General features: G+C 34.3%; 1 protein-coding gene and 1 long non-coding RNA gene across 4 annotated transcripts in view; one reads left to right on the top strand and one right to left on the bottom strand.

Moving 5' to 3' along the window:
- Positions 1–15908, top strand: part of elfn1b (extracellular leucine-rich repeat and fibronectin type III domain containing 1b) — a 149793-nt gene that overhangs the window by 107294 nt on the left and 26591 nt on the right. For all 3 annotated transcript variants that reach the window (XR_015476256.1, XR_015476257.1, XM_087236713.1), the window contains exon 3: positions 1076–1147. The gene's annotated coding sequence lies outside the window, so the exon portion shown is untranslated. The remainder of the gene's footprint in view (positions 1–1075; positions 1148–15908) is intronic.
- Positions 270–12922, bottom strand: LOC147846686 (uncharacterized). Its single transcript, XR_015476259.1, has 3 exons — positions 12239–12922; positions 3188–8505; positions 270–3142 (listed from the first exon to the last, which is right to left on the bottom strand). It is a non-coding gene; the product is annotated as an uncharacterized LOC147846686 (long non-coding RNA).

Genomic DNA, 15908 nt, shown 5'->3' on the forward strand with positions numbered 1-15908 from the left:
CCATATGGTGATGCGTTCGTCTCCAACACCCGACAGGTGGACAAATCTAAACTAGTTTTGATTAAAACAAATAGAAATATGCATATAATAAATAATACAAATAATAAGAATAACATTATACAAATGTATACATTATACAAAAAGCCCTCCTGGGATGAAGAAGGCATGGAGGTGGTAGTTTTTACATTTATTTAGAAAATAGAAATTTTTGTAATATTTTAATCCTTTATTTGTTCATATGCAAGGATATTTGTGTATTGCTGTACGTGCTGTGTGTATTAAGCAATGTGTGGGCGTTTGCACATGCATAGGTGCATAACTATTACACTCTTTGCTGGACTTTAGATCAGCTTTTAATTGATCAATGCCGTGGTGTATTTCGGTTCATCAAAATAGCAACACCCCAACAATGCGCCTTAACACACCTTCTTTCTAGAAGAAGTCCACAAAATGTCGCAAATGGATTTGCTATTTAAACAACGTGGTGAAAAATGTAAAAATTACAATTGCGCTGGTCTGAAAATAGCAATAAATCACGCCAAACACATCTTGCGCCTTGCTGCGCTGGGTATATGATAGGGCCTATTGTGTATGGTTTTATAAATATATTAGTTATAATTTTATATTTACATTCATATGGCCATATATCAGATTTCTGTATGGGTATAGGCTTTTTATAAAACTTATGAATCAATAAATACTAATTACAATAAATAAATAAACAAACGAGTTATGAACCAATAAGTAATAATATATTGCTTGTTTCTCAGCTAGCCATATTTTACAATTGAATAAAAACAAAAAATGTACTTTATAAATATCAAGAGGTTCATGCTGAAGTTATCTAAATGACTGCATTATGAAAATGTGACTTTTAAAATATTATAAACAGATCCCTAATATTAAATATGTTCTGATTTTTGATTGCAGAAAATATACCTGTTTTATAAAGAATGACTGGCAAGTTCAATGCAGTCAAAACTGAAAAACTATGAAATTTATATATGCATTTCTAGAAAAAAAAAACTGGGCTTTGAACATATGGCTCAATTCTCTTATGTGTGTGTGTTTGCAGATTTTCTCAAAGGACTTCTGATTGGATACCAGAGGAAGTGGGAGAACCAATCAGATCTCTGCATGTGTGTGGGTAGGACATCTCACATTTACACAGACAAATGATTTAGTCCTCTAGTTACGGCCTAATGAGAGCGAGCAAGTTTGATAAATGATAACCAAAGGAAAAATACAATAAATAGGCTGTAGAAGAGACACTTAGCATTCAGTTTCCATCTCATTTGCTGTAGACACTGCAAATAAGGTATGCTACAGGAGGAAAATGAAATATATTGCTAGATATATATGCTAACAGATATGCATAAAGCAGCGCTATTATGCTGAATCTACATTTGTGCGCTGAAAACACACAATGAAAGAGATGGAATGGAATGAAAACACACGGCAACTGCAGGCGGAGACAGAAGAGTCAAATGTACAGTACTTTCTGTTAGTTTTGCAGGGATGATCCACAGGACATTGGGGTCAGGGTTAAATGTGTGTATGCTTCAGTCTGATGGTCTACTTCTGTTCTGAACCTGCGGGTTATCGCTGGTCTTTAACTCAAAGCTCTGATTTCAGCACAGAATGTTCTGGCGCCGAAAGCATTTATTGTATCGTCCAGTCAGGACTTGTCCAACCAAGGCTGGATTGTCCAAAGGGCTGGACTGTCTTTCACAGATAAATTATACCCTGGTGATTGTTTTCGATGTCTTGTGAAAAGCTTTCTAGGGTGTTGTCATTTTGCTTCAGGAAACAAGCAGTACAAACTGTTGATAAACTGTCAGGGAGACTGTGGAAAGAGACCCAGATAGCATACAAATGTGGACCACTTTAGGCAGTTATGCGGCACTGGTGGTCATCTTTCAACCCAGACGAAATGAACGTGAGCCTGAAGTGGCCTAACTGTACAATGGCAAAAGGGGGCCAAAGATTCCAATTCATACATGGGACATTTAAGGCAAAGATTTAACACTTATGGCAAAATGTAACCCAAATGTGAACCTAATGTGGCCCATGTGAAAAATGGTAAATTTGGCCCAAATGACAGAGGACGACTGTGGGACACAGTTGGCAAAATTGTGTCATAATCATTTAAAGGTAACCTGGTTCTAAACCCAAAGTGGCTCACATATACCAATGTGGCCCAGTTATTATAAAACATATGTGGGCCACATCTGGCAAATATTCAGCACAGTAAGCTCTGGCTATGTGGGCTAGATGTAAGTGTATAGTGTGGGCCGGATCTATGTTAAAATAAAAGCAAACTGTGGCACAGAATAGGGTCAGTCCTGGTGTATTTGGTTGAATTCTGTCTGATATATGGTATTGCTATTGGTTAATTGTGGCCCAGATCTGGCAAACAGATACGTACCGCTCAAGTGCTATCACTCCATGCGGTATGTGGGCCGGATGTAAGTGTTTGATGTGGGCTGGATTTGAGCCACATGAATTTGACTATCTGGGGAGGGATAGATAAAAGATTATAGGGAAAGTTTAAAAAGTCCAAATGTGATGATCAATTCACACATTTGTACTAATTACAAAGAAAATTAGCACAAAAACATAGTGTTGTCTTAGACAATTACAATGCTTTTGTGTGCACGTCTTCTCAAATGTTTGGTTTTGGCTTTTATAGATTTGTTCCTTTCATTTGAATCAGTGTATTGTTTACTCGAGATTCACTCTGAATGGATAATTTGAATCAATGAGTTATTGCACAAAGACTTGCTCTGACAGAATCATCTGATTCTGAATTAATGTAAATAAATAAGTTATCATTTGAGTCAGTGAATCGTTAACTGGACGCTCACTCTGACTAGATCATTTGAGTTAGTGAATCTTTAACTGAACATTCACTCTGACTGGATCATTTGAGTCAGTGAATCGCTAACTAGAGACTTACTCTGACTTGATCATTAGAGTCAGTGAATCGTTGACTGGACACTTACTCTGACTGGACCATTTGAGTCAGTAAATCGTTAACTGGAGACTTAATCTGACTGGATCAATTGAGTCATTGAATCGTTAACTAGACACACTCTAACTGGATCATTTGAGTCAGTGAATCGATAACTGGAGACTTACTCTGACTGGATTGTTTGAGTCAGTGAATCGTTAACTGGAGACTTACTCTGACTGGATCATTTGAGTCAGTGAATAGTCAACTGGACATTCACTCTGACCAGATCATTTGAATCAGTGACTTGTTTTTTAATTACAATATCTTAAGTGCAAATTTCAAACCTATTTAACAAGTGAATTAGAGCTGCACAATTTATCGAAAAAAGATCAATTCGATCTGGATTCGACCACCTAGACTATCTTAATCCAGCATTTCTACGATTCTGTCAATCATATTTTCAAGTTCCGAGAGAAGCAAAGGCGGCTGCACGAGTCTTTTCATTGTTTTACACACATTGCTCAGCGACATGGACGCCTCCAAATGATGTTAAAAGAGTCACATACTGTATTTATAAGGTATTATTCAGCTAATAATGTAATTGTTGTCTTCATTTAATGCTGTATTCGTGGCCGGGAAATCACACGTGACATGAGATGCTGACTGTGCGGGCGCGCACCCTACTTAATGATATACGTGCGCGTGTCTACTTTAGTGAACAGAACCTGCATATGCTGTGAGTAACCCATAATAAAGTTATTAATAATATTCAATTTGTGGCACAGAGCGATCGTTTGAGAGCCGCGCATCATTTACATAATCGTATCACATGTAAGAGTAATGACTGCGACAAGCATTTGCTACGTTTTTTTCTTTCATAGCCAACACACAGTTATGCATGAAAATAAAGGTTTACAGTGTCAGTATAACTACTCTAGCCTATATAATGTTGATTTTACCAGTGAATTAATTGGTCAAAAAATTTTATCAATGACAAATTGTGAGCAAATATCTCAAACATAATTCAACATCAGAATTATTATAAGTAGAATAGAATTATTTATAGAAACAAGTAGACCTACACATAATATTAGGTTTGTTGTTTTACCATATGTTTGAGAAAAAACAATAATCCCATAAGCTTTATTTTACATCTACAGAATCAAGAGAAAATCTTGATCTTTATTTTAAGCAAAAAAATTGCGATTCTCATTTTAGCCAGAATCGTGCAGCTCTAAAGTGAATCAAATATAATCACTCATTAATAGGCAAGTTCTCAGTTATAAAACAAACAGAAAATGTATGCTGTTTATAGACTGAAAGGTGCAATATAAAGTTTGGCAATGAAGTAAATTAAAGTTTAAAAAAGTAAAAACACTTCAAAAAGTTCAGATACTTGCACTAACAATGCACAACTAATGAACTTAGAGAATTCCGAAGACCCACAGTAAATTCCCACTTTATCAGCATCATTTCTTTTGACAAGCGCTCTATAATGAAAATCCTTCATATACAATGAATGTTGACACCTGCGGCACGGATCAGAAAGCTTGGTATACTTTTATTTTGGAACTTTTGAAAGTTAAGGTTGAAGAGAAATCAAGACTGCGAGAAAAATAAAACCCCTTGACAGTGATCAAAGTGTGAGATGGCCAATCACAGAGAGGCTGGCAGGCTTGTGTAATAGTTGCGTCACACTGTCTCAGATGACCTTGTTGGCTTGCTCTTTCCCGGTCCCCGCTGAATAAAGTTAGATTGAGATTCATGGGCTTCTCCTGCTCTCCCGTCCTCTGACTAATGCATATCTTTATCCATTCCTCTTTCCTCCTCCCACCGACCAGCCTGTTTCTCCTTCGCCACTAAAAGTTTATTTTATTTTCCTTTTTTCTTCAGAGCCGAACAGCAGATTCATTTTGTGGTCGGGTAAAGAAAAATGGACAGAAAAAGAAATGGAGCAGGAAAGCTCATTTCTTTTCATTGCTCTTATTTCCCAGCGCACAAACACACGCGTACGCGCACAAACACACACACACACACACGCCTACGCAAGTAACATACAGAGCATCCAAACATTTGTGAGCACTAGAGAAACTGCTTGTCTTTTGAATTGTCTTAATTTAATATCACATGTAAAAGATTTTCAGTGTGTTCTCAGACATTTAGACTGCATGTGATGATGTTTAGGTTATGTAAGAGCATTCGTTTATACGATTTTATAATAAGACACTTCAAAAAGAATAAGCAATGAATCATAAGGGAAACCTAGATGCTTTTTCCAGTATTGTATATAATATTTTGGAAGAAATATTGAAGAATGCAGCGAAATCAGAGTATAACTTGGAGACAGAAGAAACTGAGGTGTAATATACAGGCCTGTAGCCAGGGGGTGGTTATTTTATTCTCAAAAAGTGGACTTTTGTAGTTATTTGCCTCATTTGCCTCCAACATTAGGTACACTCAAATCAAGACTGAAAACACATCTGTTTAGCTGTGCCTTTACTGAATGAGCACTGTGCTACATCAAATTAGGTTGAACATCACTAAATTGAATTTGTTTGTTTAAACTTAACACAAAATTTACAACAGAAATTACAAAAAAAATGTTAAGCAGCAGAATCATTTTCAAAGTTGATAAAAAAAAAACATCTGGAGCATCAAATTGGCACATTGGTTAGAATTAGATTTATGTTTGTATATTTATTTGTTTTTGTTTATGATTGACCCATGGCAGAAAATAATAAGAGACCTTTAAAAATGTGATGCTCTTTTTTGAGTTATCACCGTTTAATGATGCCATGTTCTGGGAAAACTGTGTGATGGATGTCAGTCACAGTAACTTTTATTTCCTGGTTTTGTTCTGGAAATTATTCATTTACAAGTTAAGTATTGATTAAAATGATCAAAAGTGGATCATTCTCTGTAAACCCTAGAGATGGTTGTGCATGAAAGTCCCAGTAGATCAGCAGTTTCTGAAATACTCAGACCAGCCTGTCAGGCACCAACAACCATGCCATGTCTTGACCATGTCTTTATGCCTAAATGCACTGAGTTGCTGCCATGTGATTGGCTGATTAGAAATTTGTGTCAACAAGCAGTTGGACAGGTGTACCTAATAAAGTGGCCGGTAAGTGCATAGCTTTCATTCCAAAAACAAGGTGCTACGTCTGACAATCTAAAACAACTGAACTTTCTATATAAAAGCTACAATGTTTCTCTCCAAGCAGAAATCATTCGCAAAAAAACACCAACAGCAAAGTAAAAGGAATGTAGTCTCTCTTTAAACTAGATGAAAGCCTCCAGACAGAATGTTATGCAAACATTCAATTCAGACGTGCATTGAAGCCCTCCATATCGCTATACTGAATACTGTCTATGGTGGCAGAAAAATTCATATTTGATAGACATGGAGAAAGGAACATTTACTCACTAAAGCACCAAAACAGATATGAATCGGGTTTATAGACTCCGACTGTTTCTTTTATGCTGAGGTGTGTTTGTGTGGAGCTGCGAGAAACAGACGCAATAAAACACGATTGTACGTCTGTCAGTCTTAAGGTTAAGCCACGGCTCTGTGTTCCCTCACCTCTGTATGCAGCTAATAGGATTTAGAGGTTTGGGATTCATTCGCTTACAAAGCTTCGACTCCCTCAAGACAACATAATCCCTCCTTAGCAGAGTTAATAGAAACCTAGCAAGTTTTTACTCACCTCTGATGAGAGCGGTACAGTTTGACTGTCAATTTTTGTCATTTAGAAGTAAACAGTCTATCGGAAGGCCCGGCTAAGCATCGTGGGATTCAGTAGGCTGGTTATAATGAAGGTTTTGAATGATGTTTTCCATATCACTGAATAAAGGGGATCAGCTGCTGATAGATGTTTAAGCTTAAGGCTCAAGGTTTGCTTTGGCTTTATCCCAACATAAATCTATGCAGATCCAAGGGGAAATAATGCTTCCAGCATATCTAACGCTATACATTTTATTGGTTAAAATGATCCAAAATATACTTAAGTAATTTCATAACCAGACATTGTTCAAGATTACACACTATGAATCCTGTATTAAGCATTAGCAAATAGTTCATTCATCATTTGTTCAGCATTAACTCTGCATTAATAGACATTAGCAAGCAGTTTATGAACACAGCTACAAATACTGTGTTCTTGCATTTATAATGTGCTTAATAATTGTGTTTTATACATATAGTTACCGATACATTTTTCATTACTAGATTAAGCATTGCATTAATGACAAACCATCAGTATTTAAGTGTAGTTGCTGGTTTTTAAGATTATTCAGAATGAGTTAGTAAATGATTAAGCAACTCTACAAATGAACATTTATACATTTTATTATTCAGGCATATACTAGTTACTCTGTATGTTAATAAAAGCTTTTTAAACACAACTTCCTGCAGTCTTGTGACTTAATCTAAAGTGAGGACTATTTATGCTTTATAAATCCCTTAGGACAATATAAGGACAGTGTTACTAAATCACCTTAAAAAAACTTGAAAATAATGTTTTCTAATTTGAGAGTTTTCGCAGGTCTTAACATTCTTATGTCACCAGACCCATTGTAACCATACTTGACCAAGCCTACATTATTGCTAAACGTAAAATACATTGCTCCACGTATGTTTTGTTGCAAATTCTAGATTAATAATCCACTAGAGATTCTGTCTTCATCTTTGCCAATCTGAAATACACTCAAAGGGTGCTTTCACATCTGTAGTTCGCTTCATTTGGTCCGGACCAAGGGCAATAAATGATACATTGTAGCATTTTCTGCCGTCTTTGGGTCCTTTTCACACCATGCTGATTGCTTTGGTCCGAACCAGTTGAACCTTGGATTTTTTACAGTGTAATTTGCTAACATGAAGAAACAATGAACAATACATTTACTACAGTATATTTTCATAATTAATGTCAGTTAATAAAAATACAGTAGTTCATTGTTAGTTCATCTTGACTTGCAGTGAATTTGTATTTTAATAATACATTAGTAAATGTTGAACTACAGATAATAAATGCTGTACTAATTAAACCTTATTGTAACGTGTACATATTCATAAGTCTGATGGTTGAAAAATATATGTTTGACATATGTTACGCACGTGAAATCCAAATATGAACCTGTATGTCATATTTGCATATATATCCAGGTATCCAATTTCTATATGAGATATTTTTGTTTGTGAAACAGCCTTACATACATTTGGTATGTAAAACATACCAAATGTGTTGACGTATATTGGTGAAACATTACAGAAATAATTACCATATGCTATTTGCTGCTCAAGTTTTGTATTATGAGCAACATATATAACAATACTAACACATCTGAAGACTATATATGTTTATGTTATAATTTCAAAACCAGAGCATTTGTTTAAATAGATTTTTTTTCAAACCTTATTGATGACTCTAACATGCAGTTTGATTAATTGAATTGTTTCTTCAAACCACTGAATGATATAATAAAATCAAGTGAAGATAGTTCTTGGCCAGAATAAGCTGTTGATGGAACGTCTTCATAGTGTGTCATTCACACTGTTAGACATTTCTGTAAATTACACAGTTATTTACTGTATTTCACCCAGTGTAATACTGCAAATTCCTTTTACGGTAAATAACTGTATTTACCGTTGCATTATGGGAATTTAGTGTGACGTCGAACAACATATACAGCGATGTACTGTATTTGTAAAAATTCGTGTATTATACTGTATTTTCCACAACTGCTTCAACGCCACCTTGCGGCGATTCGACTACTCTGCACCACATTTTGCCTGAGGACCCTGGAGCAATTCTGGAGGACAATTTATTAGTGTGCCTGAAGAACTTACTGGATTTAACAAACTTTACTCTGGTAAGCTGAGGCAGTGTTTCATTTTACAGAATGTTTTGTGGACGAGAATAGAACAAAGTAAAGTATAAAGTTGGCTATTATTATTTTCTCTGGCTTGGCGTTATTTCGCCCATTTGAGAAATATATCATCTATTAAGATGTTACCTTTATTTAATTTATTACATTAACACTACTATTACTTTAAATAAGACTGTTTATGACTATTAGCCATTGATCTCGTCATATCTTTTTATTTCTTTACATAGGAACCGGTGTTGCAGCGGGTTTTGGTTTAGGAGGGAACCAGAGGTATGCAGACAGTTTTGGAGGACACTTAGCACGAGACAACGGTCCGGCAGAGATTGTTTTCCCCCAGAAGAATATGAATGAAAGACCAACAAATAATCCAGGTAAAAGCGCGTCTGTCTGTGCTGACAACACTCGACATTGATTTGAGCACCTCTATTAGCATTTGTTTGCTCGGCAACATTGGCTGAAGCGATCTTAAAATGGTAATGTTAACTGTTAGCTAAACTGAGCTAAGTTTATACTGAATTGGACTCAAACTCATTTTAACGTGCAACGTTTAACTTATATTGATTTATACTATATATATTAGATGTTGTGAACTTATTTTTCTCTGGTTTAGAGTAACTTATAACGTTAGCTTGAGAAAATAACATCGCGACGTAACCTATAAGAACGTTAACGTAAATCTATAACGTTACAATATGCATAGAGGTAAAGTTGGTTTTATATTCGCACATTCGTTCATTTAGAAGACTCTATACTGTTTACCATGTTACTTTGAATATTCGATCAGAATTAGCATGCCAGTATGACTTGAAATCAACATTAACACTGTTTATTTGACCGTGAGCATGTTGTACTTTGATAGTCATTAGCTGCTAAAATGATTTCGCTATTTAGAGTTTGCAAATAATACTTTTATGAAATTAAATTATTAAGGGGGAAGTCTGAATCTGCTAATATAAAACCAATTTTACCTCTATGCATTATGCTAAGAACCACCTTTTTGCTATTTATTGTTTGCTAATTATTTTTTTATCACAACTCTTGACATTTGGTTTAACATAATTGTTACCATTATATTTTTTTCTGTTTAGATATGGCACTGGCACAGCAACAGGTTTTGTCTGAAGAAACAAACAGCATTTCAGAGGAACATCTTGATCAGCACAGCCTTATGCTTAAAAAATAAGCAAGACCAGTAAGCAACCAAGGTAAACAAATAAAAAAAGTTGTGTGGAGGTTGTGGATTGTAGCATGGTATTCTTACCTGTATTTTTGGCTTTTTTATGGTCTCAATATAGAATACTGGGAGCCTGCCTGTGCAAACTGGACCTCATACAACAGTAAGTACTGTACATCTATTTGTTTCTCAATATATTAACGTTACTTTAATACAAAATGTGTCACATGTTTAGTTGCTAGCTAAATAAAAAAATCGTTTTCCCTTTTTTATTAAACCATTTAGTAGGTTTTTTTTCTTCATCTTGGTTTATAATATTTTTGAGCAGATTGAGGTCTGTCATGGGTCAGACATTTCAAAATACAATAATTAGTATTGGGATACATGCATTTGTCTATGTATTAAATGTCTTTTTCCCCATTTCATGTTGCCTAAATATTTTGTAATAAATAAAATAATAAAATTTTTTGTATAAATAATTCCAGAGGATGAAACAAAATGCACAGCAACAACCAGAGTGAGCCAGAAGATAGCAGGAGAAGTACTGAAGAGAATGACAACCATGAACAACAGTGAGTTATCCTTCTTTCACCAGCTAACTGAGAACTTGGATTAGGTGAGACACTCTCAATAGTTTTATCAGTATTCAGTCAGTTTTAGTTTATTAGGAATACATAAAACAAATAGTCTAATCTGTCCTGCAGTGAATCAACCCATCACAAATGCTACAATGTTTTTGTAAAACCTTGTTAGGGGAAAAAATAAACAGGACATTCTGGTTAGTTATCTTTTAAACATGGTAGTGAGCAGGTTATGAGCAGGAGCCAGTTGCTCAGTACCAGCTGAAAACTACCCCAACCTAGCTGCCATGCTTCAAAATAATTAACCAGTATATGATTTATTTTTTTTAAACAAGCTTCTTCTATGCTTATGTTAGTCTGTTTGTCCTTATCCAGAGTTCTTCATAATCCTGGACTGGGCCAAATCCTGACCAGATGCTGTGGTGGTCATGGAGGAGTGAATCCTAAAAGACACACGTGATCAATGAGTTTCCTCATTGATCCAATGGGCCAGCCTGACCACCCGCTGGTGAACTTTCAAGCCTCTGGTGCCTAGACTGCGGCCTTGCACAAGTTTGGCTAGAGGAGAACTGGTCGTGCCCAACTGAGCCTGGTATCTCTCAAGGGATTTTATTCTACACTTTCGTCAGTTGGTGAAGTTTGTTCCATGCCACTGTCGCCACTGGATCACTTGGCTACGATTGGTGGATCGGTGGATTTGCTCTTCAGTGTTTGGACTTTCAGCAGTGACATTTACTGCTTCAATTCTGAAAACTGGACTAAAGCAGCTTCAATTTACAAGAACTTCTATGTTAAGCTGCTTTGACATCATTGATCTACATTGTAAAAGTGCAATAGAAATAAAGATGAATTGCATTTGAACATGTGAATTCAGACCTTGTTGAGCATTTGACACCAGAATCAGTAATATTTTAAAGTTGGGTTGTTTCTGAGTCGGCTAATAGTTACAAATATTTATTTTTCCAACAATATGCAATTCAGAAGTTTAAATTTTTATTGTACATGTATGTTCTAGTGCTTTGTGTGATTTATTTATTTTTAATGTGTTGATTTTATTGCTTAATGTAATTTTCACACATTTTCCTTAAATGCTTTAAGCATTATTAATGTTTTAAAGAATGGAATATTTTGTAATTGTGTCTGGTTTAATGTCAGTAGTACTTAGTACAATTGTTTTTTTTTTCTCAACAATATGCAGGTCAGACACTTAAATTAGTTTTGTACATGTATGTTAATGTGCTTTGTCATTTTCAATGTTTTTTTTTCTTAAAATAAAATATTTTGAATGATTGAAATGTAATGTTTTTACACATTTTTAAGCTTGTTTTAAGCATCTCCAATGTTTTAAATAAAGAGTGTTTATTTTGTTAATATTTTGTAATTGTGTCTTTTTTAGGTCTATAGTATTAAAATAATATTAATAAAATTATATTATAAAATATTTAGGACAAAATTAAAAGGTTTACAGTAGCTAACTGTTAACTTAGGTTTTTACAGTAGTTAACCATTTTCAGACACTACAGTAACATGCTGTAAACGGATTTACAGTTGTATACTGTAAATCTAAAATACAGTAACTTACTGGCAACAGTGTTGCCAGTAAGTTACTGTAAAAACCCTTTGAAATGTCTAACAGTGCACAAGAAACAGCGTCTGATTTCACATTTCTACATTTACATTCCATTTTTCTCCTCCGCTCTCAGTTCAAGCATCAGCACTTGACTTTTATCCGCATAACACACATGCTTTCTTTACAATGCCACTTGGCGCTCCAGAGATATTCATAACTTTTCTGTGGAGTGTGAAACCTGGAAGCGGGGTCACGAAGGAGACCTCCTGCGTAGGAGGAGAAACAAATCTTAAACGGAGATTATTCCCTGCTTTCCTAACAGGTGGCGGATGAAGCTCTCAGATCACGCTGTGCCGCATGAAGCCTTGAGCGCCGCATCTCCTCTCATATATTCAGATCGTGTCTTTACTGCTGAATTTGCTGTAATTATTATGTCCTCGCAATGCTGGCAGAATGGTTTGGATAGCAGCATAAAGATGGCATTATCACACTGTGACGGTCATGAAGGTTAACCCACGGGGTTTCTGTCCAGAGCACGGTAATAATAAAAGTCTAAAAAGAAATAATAGCGTTGTTAGGGCCTGCATTGTGGTTTCTCAAGCAGACCGTAATAATAACTGAAGATAAAGGAAACCAATAAGAACATCATAACCACAATGCCACGACGGCCACAGAGGAGGCAAATTACACTCAACGTGAAAAACAAATAAATAAACACACACAAAAAAGTTGAATTATATTACAGTCTTTACCAGAGGAAGAGAAAAACAAGTATAGGATCAAGAGGAGATCAAGTCTGAATACTGAGCTTTGACAGTAAATCTGTTTGTTTGTTTTTAGCTGGGATAAACTCTACTACAGAAATTATATATATATATATATATATATATATATATATATATATATATATATATATATATATATATATATATATATATATATATATATATATATAATTTCTGTAGTAGAATTTATCCCAGCTAAAAACATATATATGTTTATATATGTTTATATATATATATATATATATATATATATATATATATATATATATATATATATATATATATATATGTTTATATATATGTTTATATATATGTTTATATATATATATATACTGTATATATATATATATATATATATATATATATATATATATATATATATATATATATATATATATATATATATATATATATATATATATATATATATATATATATATATAGATATGACATGACATGACATGTTTATAAAAGTTATGTCCTAATTAAATTAATCATAGTTCAATATAAGCTCTGGACCCTGCATCTCAAATGTAAGGAACAGGGAAGAAAACTGAAGGACATAATAAAATTTTGAGTTTGGGTATCAACATTAACCCAGTATTTGTTTCTTCCTTTTTTATGTTTTATGTATATTAATATTTTTCATATTTACTTTATATCATTTGCTTATTGGTTTTATTATTTATGAATCAAACTTTGCATCAGTGTTAATTGTTTTTTTGTTGAGTTTTTAATGAGTTCAGAATGTATATTTTATTACGAAGTAGTGCATTTTCCCTTTTGGCTAATTATTGCTCACTGTCTCTTATTGCGAGGTTTTTCCTTTGGGAATTTATTAAAACAAACAAACAAACAAACAAACAAACAAACAAACAAACAAACAAAAAAACTCAACCTGGAATCTTTTATCGAATTTTTAATCTGTTTGCCAAATTATTTAAATATGTTTTTAACATTCCAGAAAGATGCAAAGTCGAATCGCTGCTCCCTTTATTAAAGATTTATTGAAGCTGCTAGTTGAAAAAAACAGTGCTGTTTTAAAATGTCCAAGTCATTCAGAGAGTTATTAAGTAAAAGATATCAGGCTTTACTTTCCTGTTTTTTATTGATTGTATTTAATAAGCAATAAAATCATTGTGGGCCGGTTTGCAATGGCAATACTACACCATTTAGACCAAAATAGGACCCCAAATTTATTCTGCTTAGGGCCCCCAAATGTACATTGCCGGCCCTGCTGGTAATATATTTAAATATTAATAAACTGAAGATTTTGATAATCTTGATAATTTTTTTATTTCATTCATTCACATTATGGATTACGTGACTGATTGCTTGACAGACTGATCGTTTGATTGGTTAATTGGTTGATTAATTGATCAATTAAATAATTGATTTTGATGAGCGTTTGCATGAAAAGAGGTTTGTAAAAAAAATCTAAATCATTCTAGTTGCTCTACTGAAAAAAATAAAAAGCCTTTTAAGGGTGAGTAAATAATGACTACATTTTCATTTTTGGACGAACAACTCCTTTAAATGTCACCCCCAGCTGTCCCTGCATTTTCCTTTATTAAATCACGTCCTCTTAAAACTTCTAAGCCTGAAAAAGTCTAGCGCAGCAGAGAGCTGAGGCGAATTAAAGAGACCAACAGAGCACACGTGTGTTTGTTCAGGTGATTTCTTCATCTCCTCATTTAGCCTCTCATCTTTTATACACAATGGAGAATGTCACGATGACCAGCTTTCAAAAACACATCAGCAGACCCCAGAGGAAGAGCAGACTCATTTGGTTCCCCCTATATATGCTATAAGTGAGAAATCCTTTACTTTGTGCATGTATATATAGTGATACTGTCAGCTCTTATGCTTTAGATGTGTGTTTCTCAGTGAAGAGAAAGAAAGCGACTGTTTGAAAGGAAGCTCTCTGAGTACTTCTTAAACCTTGAAGGCTTGAGCTTTTCTTTTAGACGCAGCTGTATTTCTCGTAGTGTATGTCACATAATGGATTCATTAGGCAGCTGAGGATAAAGAAGCACTCTTTTTATCATTAGGATGACATACGTGTTACTCCGTCTTGCTAAAATGTGTGGATTCTGCAAAGATTACTTGCTGGAATAGTTAAAATAGACTTTCTTAAGAAAATGTGCATGAGTGGATCTTCAGAAGAAGAAGAAATTACTTTTATAGCTGGAAGTTTTTAAAGGGATAGTTCACCAAAAAATTGACATTTTTAACATAGGCTCATTCTGGAAAAGTAGCTTTACTGTATATACATTTCTGAAGATCATGAATTATGCAGCCAGAAGAATGTTTGGCTGTATTTTGTTTTTAAAACGAACACTACAGGGCGCTTTGACGTCCATACCTGTCAACATTGGGATGTGAAAATAAGGGATCTGCCCACCATAATAAGGGATATTAAAATGAGCTATTATAAAGAAATTGAATCAAGTTATAAAAAACTCATTATTCTTTACTTCACTGTATAACTTACACATTTTGATTAAAGAGCAGCGAATGAATCTTCTATTTATTTGGATGTTTCATTTGATTACATTAAGTAACATATGTCATTTTAAAAATGCACACATTGAAATATATAATGAAAGCCTTCAATTGCTTTCCTAACTTTTTATGCTCAGGTAGGACAAAATTGGTTTTGTTGGAAAAAACCCACACCAAGATCGACATCTTTATGTTATCATTATTAATTACGTGTATATGTCTTTTCAAACATGCACCTAAAACCCAGACTTTAGCTCCGCTTCAAATCACGTGTACAGAATCCATTTGGGAAACAGCGTCTATTTATCACTATTAAGCGCATCAGCTGATAGTCACGCACCGCTATATGAGATTTTAAGAATTGCATAGGATGGGACCTGTAATTAAAAGGAAAAGGAATCCTGCCATTTTTATATTTGTTTAAAAAAACAAAACAAAAGCACAGAACAGA

Source organism: Danio rerio, chromosome 1 (genome assembly GCF_052040795.2).
Source record: "Danio rerio strain M-AB ecotype USA chromosome 1, GRCz13ab, whole genome shotgun sequence".
Taxonomy (NCBI): Eukaryota; Metazoa; Chordata; class Actinopteri; order Cypriniformes; family Danionidae; genus Danio; species Danio rerio.